At 38.0% G+C, this 18,303-nt stretch overlaps 1 long non-coding RNA gene across 1 annotated transcript in view; it reads left to right on the forward strand.

The window, feature by feature from the left end:
* LOC140534529 (uncharacterized) overlaps positions 1–18,303 on the forward strand; it is a 769,311-nt gene that overhangs the window by 709,302 nt on the left and 41,706 nt on the right. The window contains exon 16 of the long non-coding RNA XR_011977353.1: positions 1–17,052. This exon is cut by the window's left edge and continues 27,196 nt beyond it. This is a non-coding gene — a long non-coding RNA (uncharacterized lncRNA). The remainder of the gene's footprint in view (positions 17,053–18,303) is intronic.

Raw genomic sequence — 18,303 nt, forward strand, 5'->3', positions numbered from 1 at the left:
CCTATCTATTTAGTGTCTCTGTCTTTGCACAAAATGCTCCTGCCATGCCATGAAAAAAAAATAATCTTGTCCAGAACGTGTGACATGAATGAGCGTTCTTCACCCGAGTAAGGTCTGGGTCAAGAGTCTCGGTTATTCTTTGACAGAAATGACCCTAATCACATTTTCTTGCTGATTTCATTTGCTAATAACATATCTTAGAGGGGTGAAGGGTGGTTTATTTGTTTGATTTGCTTGTTTATTTCTCTCTTAGAAGACACATTTCAGCAATTGTTATTATTTTGTATCAGTAGCTGGAATTCATTTTGCTGCAATTATTTTGGATGGGGCATACATTTAGTTGCATTTCAACACCATATTGGTCACTGGGTGGTGACTTATGTTAGTGTCCGTCACTTTTAAGGAGGGTTAGCTAGATGGTGCAGTGGGAAGAATGCTAGGCCTAGAGCCAAGAAGAATTGAGTTCAAATCTGCCTCCCAACATTTACTAGCTGTATGATCCTGGGCAAGTTATTTCCTGCTGTTTGCCTCTGTTTCCTCCTCTGTAAAATGAGCTGCAGAAGGAAATAGCAGACCACTCCAGAATCTTGGACAACAAAACCCTACATGGAATCCCAAAGAGTCTGATACAACTGAACAACATCAACAAACTTTTAAGGACCATCTTCCAAGGCACTGTCTGCATCAGTGGAAAAAGTAACCATATTGCTAAAGAAGCATCTTGGCTGACAAGTAGAATGTGATCGATCTTGCTAGCCACTTGGTTTTGGCCTTAGATTCTTATTCTGGATGCCTTGCCATAAATCAGTGTTGTTTCTAATAGGTATCAAATATTTTCCCACACTTTCTTCTAAGAACCCAGGAGTCATAATTCCTGACATGATAAAGAGGAAGAAGGAGGGTGGAGGGGGAAGTCTGATTTTCAGTAATATTAGAAACAGAAAACATTTTCTAGGATATACAGGATTGTTGTTGAAACAGCTATCAGTTAACTGGAGAGCTATTGGCTGATTGAATGGATATATCCAACTAAAAAGGCTTTGGCCTTTTTTTTTTTATTCTAAGTAAGATAAGATATATTAACTTTATTTTCTCATTTTTTGCATGTTTTCTTTCTTTTTTTCTTTTTTGTTAAACATTTCTTAACTATAAAACAACTTAAGGGCAAATGACTGTAGTTCACAAACTTGTCACTTCCCCAGACCAAAAATATCTTGGCAAATAAAAAAATGCATCCATTTGGGACACGCTCGCTTCTCTTAAAGATAGCAATTTAGTCCATTAGTGGAATTTATTCTGCTAGACTGGCCTCCTGTAGGTTTGACTGTGGAGTAGCAGGTGTACAATTCCAAAGTGTCTTTACAAGTAGCTCAGTGGGGCTTCTCTCCCGTACGTTCACAGGAGACAGCTCATCTGTTTAATCCTTATGTTTTAGTCAACCTTTCTTATTATGCAGACAGGGCCCCTATGCTCAGCTGGATTTTGACTCTCAGGATGAATTGATGAAACTCTTTGATCTTAGCAGCGTATTGTATCTGTTTCATCTTTCATCTTAATGCATGAGCTTTCCAACTCAAACTTTAGTCATCTTTTAAAAAAAAAAAAAGCTTGAATTTTAGTTTTTTCCTCTTTTTAGAAGCTTAAAACACCCCCACTTCAGTTATTTTTTTGAGGACCAAGCCTATTTACTCCATTTGGTTCATATATTTTTCAGTCTATGGTCCAGCCTCTTCAAAAGGACGAAGTGAACTGCCCTTCTTGGCAATTTTCATCAATGGAGTAGAATTTCCTTAATGGACCACAGGGGAGCAAAGGTCTTGCAATGACTTAGGACGGGTCACTACAGGGAACATTCCTTCTAAAAATTCAAATCTAGGACTAGAGCTAGTCTATGTAAAAGTCTTATCTTACATTCCTAGTTAGAATCTTGTGATACATAAACTCTTTTCCCCATTATTCACACCTATCTGGCCAATATTTATAACTCAATGGGTAAATGAAGTTACAACTTATTGCCTCACAAGGTTCCCAGTAAACACAGTAATGTCTTTTCCCTTCTCATTCTGTGCTACAACATTTTTGGTGATGCCATTTCTATTTGGATTTTAGCAAGGAAGAAGGCTTACTAGTTTTTCAGGAACCCCAGATATTTAAGAGACTCATGAATGCTGTTGTTTTCTCTTCCTCTTGAGTCATTATTCAGTTTTAAATGTGCCATAATCTCTCATTGATAAAGTAATGCTGAGGGGGTCAGACTTTTCAGTGGATCACAGAAATGATAATAATAATGACTAATAATAGTTAGTACTTTTAAGATTTATAAAAAAAAAACTTTTCAATTATTATCTCATTTGATTCTCTTAACAACCATGGAAGGTAAATGCTGTTATTATCTGTATTTTATAGTGAGGAAGCTGAGGCAGGCAGCAATTAAGTGATTTGCCCAGATCTACACAGCTAGGAAGTGTCTGAGGTCAGATTTATGATTCATAAGAGGCAGAGATCCTGAGAGAGTTATCAAAAGATCTTTCTAGAACTTAACACCATGCCTAACACGTATAGTAACAACAATAAAAATAAGAGCTAACATTTATCTGGCATTTACTCTGTGCCAGGCACCATGCTTAGCACTCTACGATTGTTATATAGTTTGATCCTCAAAACAACCCTGAGAGGTAAGGTGCTATTATTATGCTTATCTTACAGATGAAAAAACTGAGACAGCAATTAAGTGACTTGCCCAGGATCACATAGCTACTGAATAAGATCAGATTTATGATTGAGAAGAGACAGAGATCCTGAGATCATTATCAAAAAGTCTTTTCAGAACTTAGCACCATGCCTGATACATAGTAGGATCTTTTAATAAATGCTAGTTAACTTGATATGTTCACTCGACTTCCGTTCCTTAAAAGGAGGACAATCGAAATTTGACTGATTTTATTCTCTTAAGGATCTATCATGAATCAGATTGTATATGCAAATCATTCCCGTTACTTTTACTGAATTGTCTGAAATCATATTTCTTTTAAATCATAAGTTTGTAGATTTAAAACTTTGGGGACTTTCAACACCATCCAATTTCTAATCATCTAATTTTATAGATAAGGAAACTGAGACCTAGAAGGTTAAGTGACTTGCCCAAGGTCACACAGGTTGTACTTGTCAGAGGTGGGTTTTGATATTTTGACTTTAAAATCTGTTGCTCTTAATACTTCACCACATGAAAGAATGGCTCTACATGAATTTAGATGCAGACCTTCAATTCTAGTTGTACTTTGTAATATACTTGAATACCAGAAGGATGTGGGATGTTTTTCTCTCCAAGCTCAGCTCAAATGCTAGCACCTATTTTAGATGTATCCATGTCCTTCCCGTGCTGGTGACTCCCTTAACAAACAGATCGATAGATAGATAGATAGATAGATAGATAGATAGATAGATAGATAGATAGATAGATAGATAGATAGACAGACAGACAGACAGATAGATAGATAGATAGATAGATAGTATATACATATATAATATACACACACATACTGTATTCATATATACGTATACACAGACACATGTAGGTTTCCCCAATAGAAGATAAGCACCAAAGGGACAAAAAGAGTTCCTTTTGGTTTCCTCTTCTTTGTATCTTCAGTGGCCAGCCCAGGAAATTAACAAGTATTTGTTAATTGATGAACTGATTGACTTGGAATGGTCTCTTCAGATGTCCCACATAACACTGACATTCCCTGCACCATTCTAGTACTTAGTGCTAGACAGCTAATGGTCAAAGACAAAGAGTGGTGATTAAAGAATGACACACTATGTGGAAATCTACTACCTTCAACCAATATTATAAGAAATTTAATTGACTATACATTAAGAGAAGGTTCATGTTAGCAGAAAGGAAATGATTCTTACGGATGCAGCTATCTTTCAAAATCAGCTGTCTGCTGACAGTCATATCATCGCTGGGTTAGAGCAAAGGTTAGAAGAAAGGATAAAGATGAAAACACATTTTATTTGATTACAGCAGCTCCAACTCAACCAGATTCAACACGTTCTCAGATCTAAAAACTGGGAAGGAGACAAAAATCAATGCCACTGACTCTGATGTCATTTCTAAGAGAAATTTAGTTAATAGAAAAGTCGCCACAATGAGGAAACCACCTTGGTCATCAAACATTTAATCTTTTCACTAAGGAATGACGTGTTTTAGATAAGGAAAGTGTTGATGTAAATGATGAGCACATTCTCCAAACATTGCAGAAGTTAATATGAAAGACAGGAATAGAACTTCTACTTAAAATATTCAAAAGCAATTGAGAAAACAAGCCTGCCAAGAGATTGGCATGAGGTCCAGCCAAATCAGACCATCCCAAAAGTCCCAAAAGTAAAAAGGAAAGGAAAAGAAGGCAACTGGTGGCTTAGAAATAGAATAGATCTGGTATTTTCCAAGTGATCTATTCTCGTTACTAATGCGAGCAAAACATTAGATACACCATCTAATAAAGTGACTGACATTTAAGATCAGAAGAAGGGTGGTATAGTGGTTAGAGCAATGAATCTAGAGTCAAGAAGATCAGGTTTCAAATCCCAATTTAGATTTTTACTAGATGCGCAATTCTGAGAAAGTCACTTGAACTCACTTTGCCTTGGCTTCCTTATCTATAAAATAAAGAGGTGGGAATCAGTGTTTCTTTCAGCTCCAAATCTATGATCTATATTCATGATAATATGCAGTAAGGAAGAACAACTGGTCTTCACTAGATGTGTTCTAAAGGATCTATGTTTTCATGGATATGGATATTCTCTTCAATAATGGAGATCCTTATCCTATCCTAGCCTGTTAATCCTTTGTGACTCCTGGTTGTATCCTCTCAGAAGTTCCCTAAAATGAGCACACCCGAAATTCTGGAGACTCTCTGTGTTTTCTTTTGACGTTGAGAGGATACAGTCAGAACTGGGTTGTCTATCACTTATCTCTTCTTCTTGGCATATGACTAGCTCATCTCTTTCTTTCATATGTATCTGTGATTTTCTGTTTTGTATGGCTTCTCTATCATAACCCTTTGTCAGTAATGCTCTTTCACCACATATCTTTCCATTTCCCTCTGGCACCTTCGGTCCTTCAGCGGCTATTGTATTCCATAACTCACTGTCATTTGCCAGAAATAATAAAGAAATATTTAAACTAATAGGGAGGCTTTTGTTTCTAATACAAGCTTAAGAACATTAGCTAAAGCAACTTGACAGTTTCACCAATTCAGCCTAACTCGTCTACCATTAAATTCTGGACCAAACTGAATTTCTTTGTGTCATGTCAGCACAGTGTGATCAATAGTATGTATGTATGTTTACACACATACGCACACACACACACGTACACTAATAGATGACATCTATAGGTTGTCCATTTAACTGCACATCCTAGTTTGGGCAAGAGGCATTCTTCTTAATATCACCCACATTGCAATTCCCGACCTGGATATCTTTCTTATCTCTATTTAGGATGTCACCTGCATGAGTCAGGGAGTAGAGGCTCTAAGATCTCACTTTTGCTGCTGTATATAAATTTTTAAAAGCATTTGGCTTGATTGAATAAACTGTGGAAAGAGAATTAAAGAAATCACTGGAGACATGGATGCCTGGGAAAAGGTGGTGAACTTGTCATTTATTGAGAATGAGATAGTTATACAGTCAGAGAACCACAATGGTTCTCCTGAGGTAATAAAAGAATGAAAGGGAGATCTCCAGGATGTAAAGCTTATCTTTTTTTGAATGTACATGAAGACATGGCTAAGAATCCCACAGGGTTAGCATCACTCAGAAACCTTTCCTCCTCAGATTTACAGTTCAGTTGAAAACCCGGTGACTCTTAAGTGTAACCTTTCCTTCCTACCTCAGTGAGGTGAGTGCCCAGTCTCTACCTCAAATCTTGCCTTCATACTACTGAACTTCTTGCCTCCATACTACTGAACTTCAAGATCCATATTAATGTTCTCTCAACTTTCTGGTTTCTTAGTCTACTGAATTCACATGACCTACTCCTCTACTTTACCTCAGCTACATATATGGGTGGTCATAGTGTTGATCATACTTTCACCCATAAGTGTTCAATGTCCACATTTAAGAACTCTGAAATTTCTTCATCTGATCATAATCTTTTATCGTTTTATATTTCCTTTTGCTCTATCACCCTTTATCATGTTCTCCAACATGACCTGAATTATCTCCACTCCTGTTCTTAACCCCCTCAGTCTCCATACATTTATACTATGCATATATTAAATCCTTGTTGGACCATTTCTACTCTATGAATCCCCTGCCCCTTTGTCCTATAGCTTATTGCATCTTGTCAGACCTGGAGAATGTCACAAAATTGTGCTGAAGAAACCTATTAAAAATTTCTGTTAGCTTATCTCAACTGGTCCCTCACTACTGTCTAGGAAATCTTTCTACTACTTCCTCATCTATTGACCAGTCTACTCTTCACAGCATATATTTCATATCTTCTCATCACTCCCCAAATCTCCCCTCTATCTCTAACCCCCTCAGCTGAGGACCTTGTCTTAAACCTTAAACCTCATCAAAAAAGTGAGGTTATTCACTGAGAGTTTTACAGATTAGGGGTCTGATACATGAAAGATAGATACTTTTCTCCTTTCCTCCTCATCTCAAATTACTTGGATATCTTCCCCTACTATCTCTTCCACTCCTGACTTCTATGAAGACCTGGTCCTTCTCCTTACAAAGAACACCTCTACATGTACCCCTTGAATTGTTTCTACTCTCATGCCAACTCTATGTTTAATCTTCAATTTGTATATATTGACTCCTTTGCTTCTGGAAACAGACATACCCATAATAACCCCCATCCTTCACAAATCCAACTACCCAGCTAGCTTTTGGTGCCATAGCTCCTTCCTGTTCAGCTGAACAACTTGAGAAAGCTGTCTACACCAGATGCCTCTAATTCCTCTTACTCTCTTCTAAACCTCGTATAATCTGGCTTTTGGCCTCATCATTCAACTGAAACTGCTCACTCTGAAGTGGCCAATAATCCCTTAATTGTCTGTCCTAATGGCTTTTTCTCAAGAAGCTCACAAGTCTAATGGAAGAGACAATACTCAACTATGTAGGGGGTGATTGCAAAGAGAGAAGTTTAGGCTTGATTTGGGGAAAAAACTGTAGCAACTTCCCAAAAGTGGGATTATGGGTGCAGTGGGCCAAAGCCTTTATCCATTAGGATAACAGATGTTGAAGTAGAAGGGACCTTAGACATCATGTGGTCCAAGCCCTTCCTTTTATAGATGAAGAAATTGAGACCCCGAGAGATGATGATTTTCCCAAAGTCACATAGGTCACCATAAAAAAGAGGATTTATACCCAAGATTTTTGACTCCAGAGTTGGTATTGATTCCATTGTACAGTGATGCCTCTACCCATAAGGTAGTTATTTCATAAAGGCGTATGGGTTTAACTCCTCTTCTCCAAAATGGAGAAGAGTATTTCATAATTTATCCTTGAGAGTGCTGAGGAACATGCTCTGCATATTTATTGACTCGAACCCCCACTTACAGCTTTGGTTGTTGCTGTTGTCTTTCAGTTGTGTCCAACTCCTCCTGATCCCATGGACCACAGCATGCTAAGCTTTCCTATCCTCCACTATCTTCCAAAGTCTGTAAAAACCCATGATTTCCATGACATTGCCTGTCCATCTCATTCTCTGTTATCCCCTTTTCCTTTTGCCTTCAATCTTTCCCAATTTCAAAGTCTTTTCCCATGATTTCCATCTTCTCGTTATGTGGCCAAAGTATTTAAGTTTCAACTTCAATATTTGACCTTCCAGTAAAGATCCTAAATTAATTTAGGTACTGACTGATTTGATCTGCTTGCCATCCAAGAGACAGTCAAAAGTCTTCTCTAGCACCATAATTCAAAGGCATTGATTGTGTGGTACTCAGCTTTCCTTATCTCACAGCCATACATTGCTGCTGGAAAAACCATCGCTTTGACTGTGTAGAACTTTGTCAGCAACATAATCTTTCTGCTTTTCAGTATGCTGTCTGGATTTGACATAGATTTCCTTCCAAGGAGCCAGTGTCTATTAATTGTTGCTATAGCCCCTCCAGACTTTCTGAAATGAAAAGAGTGGCTACCTGTCTCTGAGGCCAAAGGGTCCATTGGTGCCCAAGCCAGTTTTCCAATCTCACTTCTTTTTTTGTGTTTTGTTAACTGGTCCTGTAATTTCAATGATATAAAGGACTCCCAATGAGAACTCTATTAATTCATTTCAACTCCCCTTTCTACACTTCAGAGTTTCAGAGAATTGCTTGAGACACTGAGAAGTAATGTGACTTTCCCAGAGCCACAATGGCAGTTTGTGACAGAAGTTAGACTTGAACCCAGGGCTCCCTGACTTTGAGAATTAATTTTCTCATTAGGTGGCTTGTTATGATTCTGCCTTTTTTGCTTCAAATGTGTGTGTTTATATGCATATTATATACATATATACATACATATATATATATACTATAGGCATGTATATGAGTATACGTATATATATATATGTGTGTGTGTATATGTAATAGATAGAAACATATTTTATTTTATATGAAAAACAGACAAGGTTGATAATTCATGCATGATTAAGAAGAACAAAAGGGTAAGGCCTCTACAAATGTCAATCAGAATTACCTTTGTTTGTAACAGTGGTGTGATGCCATAGATACTGTGATCTTCCAGTCATAGAAATTCCTTCTCCTCCGACCAGTTTGCACCCATTCTGCAAAATATATTCATATAGAGTTGACCCGGGTAAGGAAAGGTTTAGTGAATTGCCCAGGGTCACAGAGTGACTTATTGCTTAATTACTTCTTTCATATCTGAAATGCGTTTTGTTTTTCATTTAATTATCCTCCAGACAATCAAATGATTGATTAAGTTATAAAGAAAGATTCATCATCCAAGATCCTTTCCAATCCAATCCCTTCTAATTCTAATGATTGTGTGAAAATAAAGAATTTAACAAATGTTTCCAAAATTGAAGGGAGTAGAGGTGTCAGCTCTTACCAAAGACAGAGCATTTCCTCTGGCTGATTATGTCTCTAAAAGGAAAAATATATGTATTTGGCTGGTGGTGTTGAAAATAATTGGGAACAGTTAATTTGTCACTTGAGTCATACACTTGTCAAAGGGCAGCAAAAGGGATTTTGGTCATGCCTTGTTTCACTTTGGGGTAAACTAAATGAATATGAATCATAAATGCCTTTGTGTTGTGATAAAAAAGAGAACGAATTGTTCTTTGGGTTTGGGATTCAAACTCAATTTCCTTGATTCCAAATTCATTTTTTTTTCTAGCAAGCCATGCTACCTCTTCTTCTACAGGGGCCATGTTGTTTTTGAGTCATTTTCAGTCATGCCCAAGTCTTCATGACTCCATTTGGGGTTTTCTGGGCAGAAATACTAGAATGGTTTGCCATTTCCTTCTCCAGCTTATTTTATAGATGAGGAAACTGAGGCAAACAGGATTAAGTGATTAGCCCAGGATTACACAGCCAATAAGTGTCTTAGGCTAGATTTGAACTCAGGAAGCCTGAGTCCAGGCCTGGCAATCTATTCCCTGTGCCATCTAGCTGCTCCCTATAGGGGCCATAGATTTATACATTTAAAGTGAGAAAGGACCTTGTTCTGTCTCTGGATTCAGAAGGTCTGGGTTCATTACTCTTTCCCCATGTACAACCTTGATTAGGGTATTTGGTTGTCCTCAGCCTCAGTTCCCTTAACTGTAAAAATAAGGGAGTTGGATTGGATACTCTGAGTCTTGTTATAACTTGAGATCTGTGATCTTTGATACTCAAAGAGAGACTTTGAACAAGTCTCTTTCTTAGCCATACACTTCTCATCTGTAAAATGAAAGAGATGGTTTCTGAGGCCACTTACTACCCTAGACCTATGCAACAACACAGATTTGTGTAATTTTAACATTTTTCATCTAAGCCTATCATAGACTTTCCTCATTAAAGAGGCAACATCATAGGTTCTCTTGCCTTTGAATGCAATTAATTGGACCCTAAGCCTTAAGCTGGGAAGAGACCTTCAAGATTGCTTGTCCCAGCCTCTTCAATTTACAGATGCCCAACCTGAAACTCAGAAAGAAATTACTTGCCAAGATCTCATAGACCAAAAGTGGCCAACAGAGCTGAGATTTGAACTCAGGGTCTTTGGACTTCCTCTTTGCACACTGGTGTCCTAGAGAAGAAATAAGTCTTTCAAAATGAGCCTGTAGTTTTTGATAGACTCATTAATTTCAGAATTGTCAAATGTGGCCATTGTACAGAGACAGGGAAAAAAAATAAAATGGAAAGCTTTCTTGAGAAATCCAATATAAGACTTGCTATTCATTGTGTTCTGTCCTGGTTTACCTCTGCAGAAGGTTATTTTTGCTTTCTGTAAATTTCACTGTAGCACACACAGCCCCATCAACTCACTACCATCACCACTTACTGTTCATTAGAGTCATTCATTTCTTTATGATATTTGCTCTGGAAAAGTAGAACATTTAGCAAATGGAAAGAACCAGTTGTTATCTCCTCCTGTAAATATAGATCATTGTTTGATGCTGTGTAAAATGAGTGGGGATGGCTGGTATGCTGTCTTCTCCCTTTTTTGTAGTCTTGTAACGGTGTTTGCTTAGATTGGAGAGGTAGGGGAAGTATTTCCTACAGTGGAACTTTAAAAATTGATTTTTTGGAACAAGCAATCAAAATTCCTTAGGTAAATATTTTAGGGGGAAATAAGGTCCTCAAAATGTGTGTTTTAAGGAAGAAATTAAGACCTGAATGTTCATCCCAAAAGACTAAATGAATCTTTTTCAAAATACAAAGTGTCTTATTAAGAAGCAGGACTGTATGATAGAGAGCCAACCTGGATGTCAGGAAGAACTGGGTTTGGATCCCACCTCTGACACTTACTGGCTGTGCTGTGTGCAAATCCCTCAGTCTCCTCATGTCCCAGGCAGCTTTCCGGGCTGGTAGAATATGGAACAGGTAACTCATCTGCATTGGGTCCTTACTTATTTTGATGAAATTGCAAGTCTATTTTTTTAAAAAAGGCATTTTATTAGTTTAATAGCTTCATAGATTTGGAGCTAGAAAGGACCTTAAAAGCTATTTAGGCTGGGCCTCTGATTTTACATATGAGAAAGCTGAGTCCTGGGGCAGTTGTCTGGCATCACACACATAACAAGTATCAGAACTGGTATTTGAACACGTCTTCTCTCTAAATCCTGCATGCCCCTCCAAGTCCCTGTTTTACAGATGATGAACTATCAATTAAGAAGAGCCTAGAGATGTTAATTGACTTACCCAAAGTCACGTGGGTGGCAGAATCAGCTAGATCTGGAAGAGACCTTAGAAGACACAGGATCCAGCACTCATATTTTTTTTTTGGTGTTGTTAAGTCATTTCAGTCATGTTCAACTCTTCATGACCCTATTTGGGCTTTTCTTGGCAAAGATGCTGGAGTGGTTTACCATTTCCTTCTCCATCCCATTTTACAGATGAGGAAACTGAGATAAATAGGGTTGAGAGAGTCATCTTTTACAGATGAGAAAACTGATGCCTAGAGAGGTTAAGTGAAGTCACACAGGTAGAAAGTGACAGAATTTGGATTTTAACCTAGGTCTCCCTCCTCCTAATTCTGTACTCTTTCCACTGAATCCTGACATTTCCAGCAATCATCATCAGCTAATTAATTGCTTTAGTTTCTCAGTTAGGTCATTCTCATTCCTAGAGCCAAAGACCCTTAGAAAGGAATCTTAGAGATCAAACACTCTGTTCTCTTCATTTTCTGAGAAGACTGAGGCTCAGAAAATTGAGATGATTTACCCAAGGTTATACACCTAATTAGCAGCAGAACCAGCCTAAACCCCAGTTGGCCATGGTTTCTCCTAAGCAAATGATCTGCCGACTATACCACTGAGATACTTAGTCACTGCCATATGGGAACATAAGCTTAAAGTCCAACACAGTGATACAGTCAAGCATGAACAAGAGCTAGAATACAGAATAGCAGGGAGGTGTCCCCTTCCTAAAAGTGTCAAAGGCCTTCCCTACCTTTCCAGTCTTCTACCCCCTTACTCGCTCAACAGGTTCTCTTCGATCCAGAGACACCAGCCTACTGGTTGTTCTACATACCAGACTCCATCTCTCGGTTCCCAATATTCTCTCCGGTTATCCCCCATGTCTGGAATGCCTTCCCTCTTCCTATCTGACTACTGATCTCCCTGACTTCCTTTAAGTACCATCTAAAATCCTTTTTCCTATTGGAAGCCTTCCTCAACCTCTCTCAATTCCAGTGACTTCACTGTTATTTCCTATTTATTATATTATATACATATATGTATATATAATAGCGTAGTATATATATATATATGTATATATATATATATATAAAATTTATATCATCCTATGTGTGTGCATATACATGCATTTGCTTGCCTTTTGTTCCTCCCCCCATTAGATTGTACGTACCTTGAGGGCAGGGGCTGTCTTATGCCTTTCACATAATAAAAATTTATTGAATTGAAGGGTAGGTGCACTTTGGGGCATAAAGGTGAGTGTTTACTAAGATGAGTGTTTAGTTCAGATAGAGATTGGTCAGTGCCTCTGTTGTAAGAAACCAGTTACCTCTAATCCTTCTAGGAAGGCTTCATGAAAGAGATGATATGTTAGGAATAAATTCCATTATGAAGAAGTGAGAGAAAATCATTCCAGACAGAGGGCGCTTTTTTTTTTTTTTTTGAGTAGGCTCAAGGACTGATATAAGGAAGATGAATAAAGAAGACTTGGTGAAAGTATCAAAGGATCTTAGATTAAGAGATAACGGGATCCCCTAAGGTCTCTTGCCTAGTCCCCTCCCTTCAGATTCCCAGAGAAGCAAAGCAACTTTCACAAGGGTCACAGTTACCCTTCACCAGAGCTGAAATTTGAACTCAGGTTCTGTGATTTCAACAACTACACTGGTAAGCAATGGTATCAAACATGGACATTGAAACAGATCAAGGAAATAAAAACTTCCATGATCCTATAACGAACATCTTAAAGTAACAATGGAAGTTTTCCATTGTTTCTTTTTCCATAGCCTTCTTTTCCAAATGAGATGATATATGAAAAGTGCTTTGCAAACACTACACGAACAGCTACTGACTGAGTATTGTTTATGTCTGTCCTGAACCCATTTGGTAGTATGGCAAAGCCTATAAAACAATTCACAGAATAATATATAAAATGAAAGGCACAATATTGCAAAGGAAAACAATTCTATCAAAAAACAGTTATAAAAATATTTTAAATAATTCACTGACCACAGATTAAGAACACCTTACCTAGTGGTCTGTCTCCATCAGCAAAATATCTCTCACCCCCTGTTTCTACCCCCTAAATTCCCAAAACTCGTTTCTGGTGCTTGTGTAACCAAGTCTGGGTAGCCATGGTATGCGAAATAACTATATGCGAAATTGTCGAGTGTTCCAGGGGAATCTGTGACCAATGGGCAATGCGGATTTGCCCTCCAGTGATGCAGATCTCAATCCATCCATTATGACCCATTTTGTGCAACTCCCCTAAATTTACTTTAGGGAATTCACCAATAGCTGCCTTTTATCCTAAAACTGTGATGATACCAATGGCGCATCTAGGCTGTTGGATGTTTATACCATGCCCAGGTCATGTGACAGACATCTATTGTTTTCTTACCAATCACACATTTATTTGATAACCTTTTTCATTCCATCTTGTATGAGTAATTCCTCTTTTGTTTTGTGATGTAGCTTGTTCTCGCCTTTGTAAACTATGATATACTATACAGATCCAAGCTATTTTAGTGATTGGTTTTGTGATTACTGTGTGGCATGGGTGTGGTTGGGATTAGCTGACCGTTAGAAGATAATCCACTTTGGAGGATGAGGACAACTGAGGCACAGGTGTTAAAGAAAAGATTGGTTTTTGTGCTTGTGCCTAGCACATGGATAGGATTATAGGTCTGCCCCCTCATACAACTACCTGCTCACACATGAGGCTTCTTTACAGATGTTGCCAGTTTCTCCCTAGCGATGTAAACAGTTACCTAGAAATCAAAACTATCCTTCAGTAAGAAAATGGTTGTTTATATTTGAGACCACATTGCCCATTTTTGTCTGTGGAGAACAAAAAATCAATTTATTCCAAGTTTGGGGAATTACTCTCATCTCCCATATCAAAACATAGTTCACTCCGGCCTTACCTCCCATTGCTAAATTTAATGCAATGAATTTGTGAGCCCTTTTATTGATATGAAAGACATAAGATACACACCAGGAATGTGGCTTATCCTAAATAGCTAGCGGTAAGAAATGTCATAGACTTCATTTTTCAGTTGACATGGCTTTTCGAGTTTGGATTGATTTATGAATAGCCAAGCAATGAAGGCTGTTCAAACACAGAATTTGAAATCTTAAGAGAATTCTTGATTTAGAATGCTTTGGGGCTCTTAACCAACACCTTCTCAGTTTGTTTGAGAAATTTTCATCACAGAAATGTTGGATGACACCCTACAACCAGAGTTATCGTGTCAAGCTTTCTGATTCGCAAAGTAATTTGTTTTGATAGGATTTCATTTGAACATATGATCCAATGAGCTTGGATAGGAATGTCATGGACAGGGAAATCGAGTCTGGTGTTATAAACTGCTTTATAGATGATTTGAGGTAAATGATGTAAATAAACCAATTTATACTCATCTTGGTCTGGAGCGACAGCTTCTAACCTGCTGCTACTCTCAGGAGTCTCATGATTCTTACATTTCTTTTTCTTATATGAAAACCAGATCCTTTTCTTAATGTCCACAAGAAATTTGGATGGCACTGACCATTTGATTCATAAGTTCTTATTGTATATTGGTTGGGGGCAAATGACTCCTGCCTGTGGTTCCCTCCTCACCAACTTGGTGTCATCAGAATCCTGGGTGATTTTTTTTCCCTTCTAGAAAAACTCTGTGAGGAAGGTAAGATTTCCAAGGTTTTCTGACAATGCACTCCCAGTATACCTATATATCCTGGGGCGGGGAAGGGTCAGGGAAGAATATCCCTAATTTATAGTCTAAGACAGTATTTTAGGGGTCCAGACTTGCTCAAGATCATACAGCTGGTGTGTGCTAGAGGCAGAACTTGAACACATCTTTCTGACTTTAAGGCCAAGCTTCAGTTCACTATACCATACTGCCTCTCCATTACTAATTAAATTCACTTAGCTATTTATCCATTTAACACCTCATGTTTTAAAAAATGATGAAAGTAGAATTTATTACACAGACTGTAGGATAATGTGTTAAAATAGTAGCTGATGACTGACTTCCTGAGGTGAAAATAAATTATAAATCTAGATTATATGCATATATTACATGTCATCATTTACTTTTATTAAGGTGGGTTGCTGTCATTTTCATAGCTGCAGATGATCATTTTGACTCCTTTGGGGTCCAAAATGGATTTAATGCTTATATAATTTTGCAAAATGGTTCTTTCAAAGGAAACCATAAGGCATGATTTAGTTTTTAACTGATTACTATTAGGCAGTCTCAGAAAGCGCTACCAATTAATTTGCTAATGAATAAAATTCTCCCTGTCACATTTTACATCCTTTCCCTATACTTAGAGCTCCAGTTTAATTTGTTTTATTCCATTATCATTTGAGCCTTTATGTGTGCAGTGTTCAAGCAACTGGTCCCTTCTTCAGAGATAAATAAATAGTCCATTTATTATTGTTCCAGTCAGTCATACAACTTATAGATGGCGTCATGTAGACAAAGTAACTCTTTGGTAGTCCGAGTTTCTGTTTTTGTGTGTTTTTTACATCGTTGTTTAAATTGTATAGAGAAGGGTTGTGATATTGACCAAAGATCTTTTCCCACTTTCCCGTGTGCTTTATTGTTTTGTTTTGTTTTGTTTGGGAAGGGGAAAGATAGCAGCCTGGACCTAGGATTCTACCATGTCCAATGACAAACAAACAAAAAAGATCGAAATATAATAATAATGTTAGAGAGAGCCTGTTGATTAACTTTGCAAATTTAGCTGGGATAGCCAAGTTTGCTTCATATTGTATTGCTCATTCATATGATCTAGGCTTTCACGCAAGGATGGGTTCCATGAATTGGAATTTATAGACTATCTATCTAGATGAAAAAGGAGGGGTAGAGACAATTCTATAATGTCTGATAACAACTTTGATGAGCTGAATTAAGGCTACCCAAGTGTGAAGTGAGGTCTATTAGGTATCAACTTCTCCACATATTTGTGTGTGTGTGTATGCATGTGTGTGTATGTACGTGTGCACACACCAAGAAAAGTAGGAGGAAATTGAAATGACCAGCCCATCTTTAAAAGAGAAATCTTTAAAATGACACTCTAACGTCTTGACATATCTCACATCCTTTAATAATTAGTTCAGGTCAGAATCTCCATTACAACTTCGCATACGCAAGGGGTCATAACTAGAGTCCTAAGAACTGTGCCTGAGATATGGATGTATTCTTGGTCCCAAATCAATCTTGTCACTCCTCAAAAAGCAATGGAAGATAATAAGTACCATTCACCGGATTGCCTTCCTGCGCTGAGACAGCTGGTGACGCTTGTCCTCCTGATAACCAGGAGTTTCAGATCTAAGGCAGGGATAAAGAAAAGCTCGGGAGCTCGCTGAATCTAAATTTGACAGTCGATGGCTGTGTAGAGGGTCAGAAGGGATAGGCTCTGTGACACGTATGAGAAAGGAACAAAATTTATCTGCTCTGGTTGCAATGATTAGATGTCGCGTTGTCTGGCTGTCTTACAGTGGGTGACGGATTGCATCCTGCCAGCTGGCTAATATTGTAATTAACAAAGTTGCAACCACGTCGGAGAAGTTTAATCGAAAAATTTGCCGGCAGTGTGATGGCATTGTCCCAGAGATCACAAGCTAGGCAGACACAACATTCGCTCTGGGAGAAGGAGAGATGAGGAAGTCTGAACTTGGCCAGCCTAAGGTATGTTTCATCCGTCATCATCCACTCTTTTTGGTTCAGATGTTTCTGATGGCTTGGTGGGTTTTGCGCTCTCTCTCTCTCTCTCTCTCTCTCTCTCTCTCTCTCTCTCTCTCTCTCTCAAATTGGTTTGAGAATTCTTCCCTTCTAGATTTGATACATAAACAATTATTTCAATGTGAATTGAATAGCTAATCTTTATTAACTTTCCAACTTAAGACCTAATTCTATTTCAAGCAGACAGAACAGGCTTTTGGCATTAACCAGTTTACTACTATAGCATATATAAAAATTATTGCCTGAATTTTCTCCCATTGTGTCAACCTAGTTATCGGAAAGAAAGAAAAAACAATGTGGAGACAGATATCTTTGTAGTAATTGTATTTTATTTCTACAAAAATCATAGAGTTGCTATAAGAGAAGACTTGACTTGACAGCTTCATCAGCCTTAAACGTGCATGGGTACAACAGTCATATGAGCTTGTCACAAATTTCATACATGCCTGTGTTTCTGTAAATTATCTGTCCGTTTCAAATGCCTGCCAGCCTTTTGCCTTTGGCACCTTTTTAAGATGAAGATGCTTTGCCAGGTCGTGCAGGCAAACTCTGGAGCCCCCACCCAAATCACAACCTTCCCAGGTTGCTAATGAGAGTGAATATATTGACAGGAGGTAGGTACATGCCTGTGTGTGCAGAAACGTACGTGCATTTTGGGCAGCCCCCGGAGATGAAAGGAAGGAGCCCAGAAAATCCTGGGAGGAGAACTAGTTTATTCATGCTATGTCAAAATACTGTTGTAAAGCAAGGTAATCAATTTGTAATATAAATGGAGTAGCGTGTTTGCCCCTTCCACTTCTACTCAGGATTTACCAAGGCCACTATATCATAGCTAAGAGGAGTCATTTATCAGTTGCTTCGTCCTATTTGTCTTCTGGTGCAAGAACTGCTTTTAAACATCAGGGCACATAGTTTTGGAAGTAATTTCCTACATGGCCTTTCCATTTTTAATGAGTCTACAATGACCTTTCCATTGATCTTTTACCTGATCTTGAAAGTATCATGGAAATAAAATGCCGAATAAACGTGATTTTAAAAAAGGATTAGAACAATAAGTTTCTTTTTTTATCACGACACAAAATGATACGTTTTTAATGGTCATTTTCCTGTGCTCTAGATATACTCGGTTTTCCCTTGAAAGGATCATAATAGGGTTCCAAGAGATTTTTAAACTGTATTAATTAAAATTCTATTTAA

The sequence above is a fragment of the Notamacropus eugenii genome, chromosome 3 (assembly GCF_028372415.1).
Source record: "Notamacropus eugenii isolate mMacEug1 chromosome 3, mMacEug1.pri_v2, whole genome shotgun sequence".
In the NCBI taxonomy this organism is placed as follows: Eukaryota; Metazoa; Chordata; class Mammalia; order Diprotodontia; family Macropodidae; genus Notamacropus; species Notamacropus eugenii.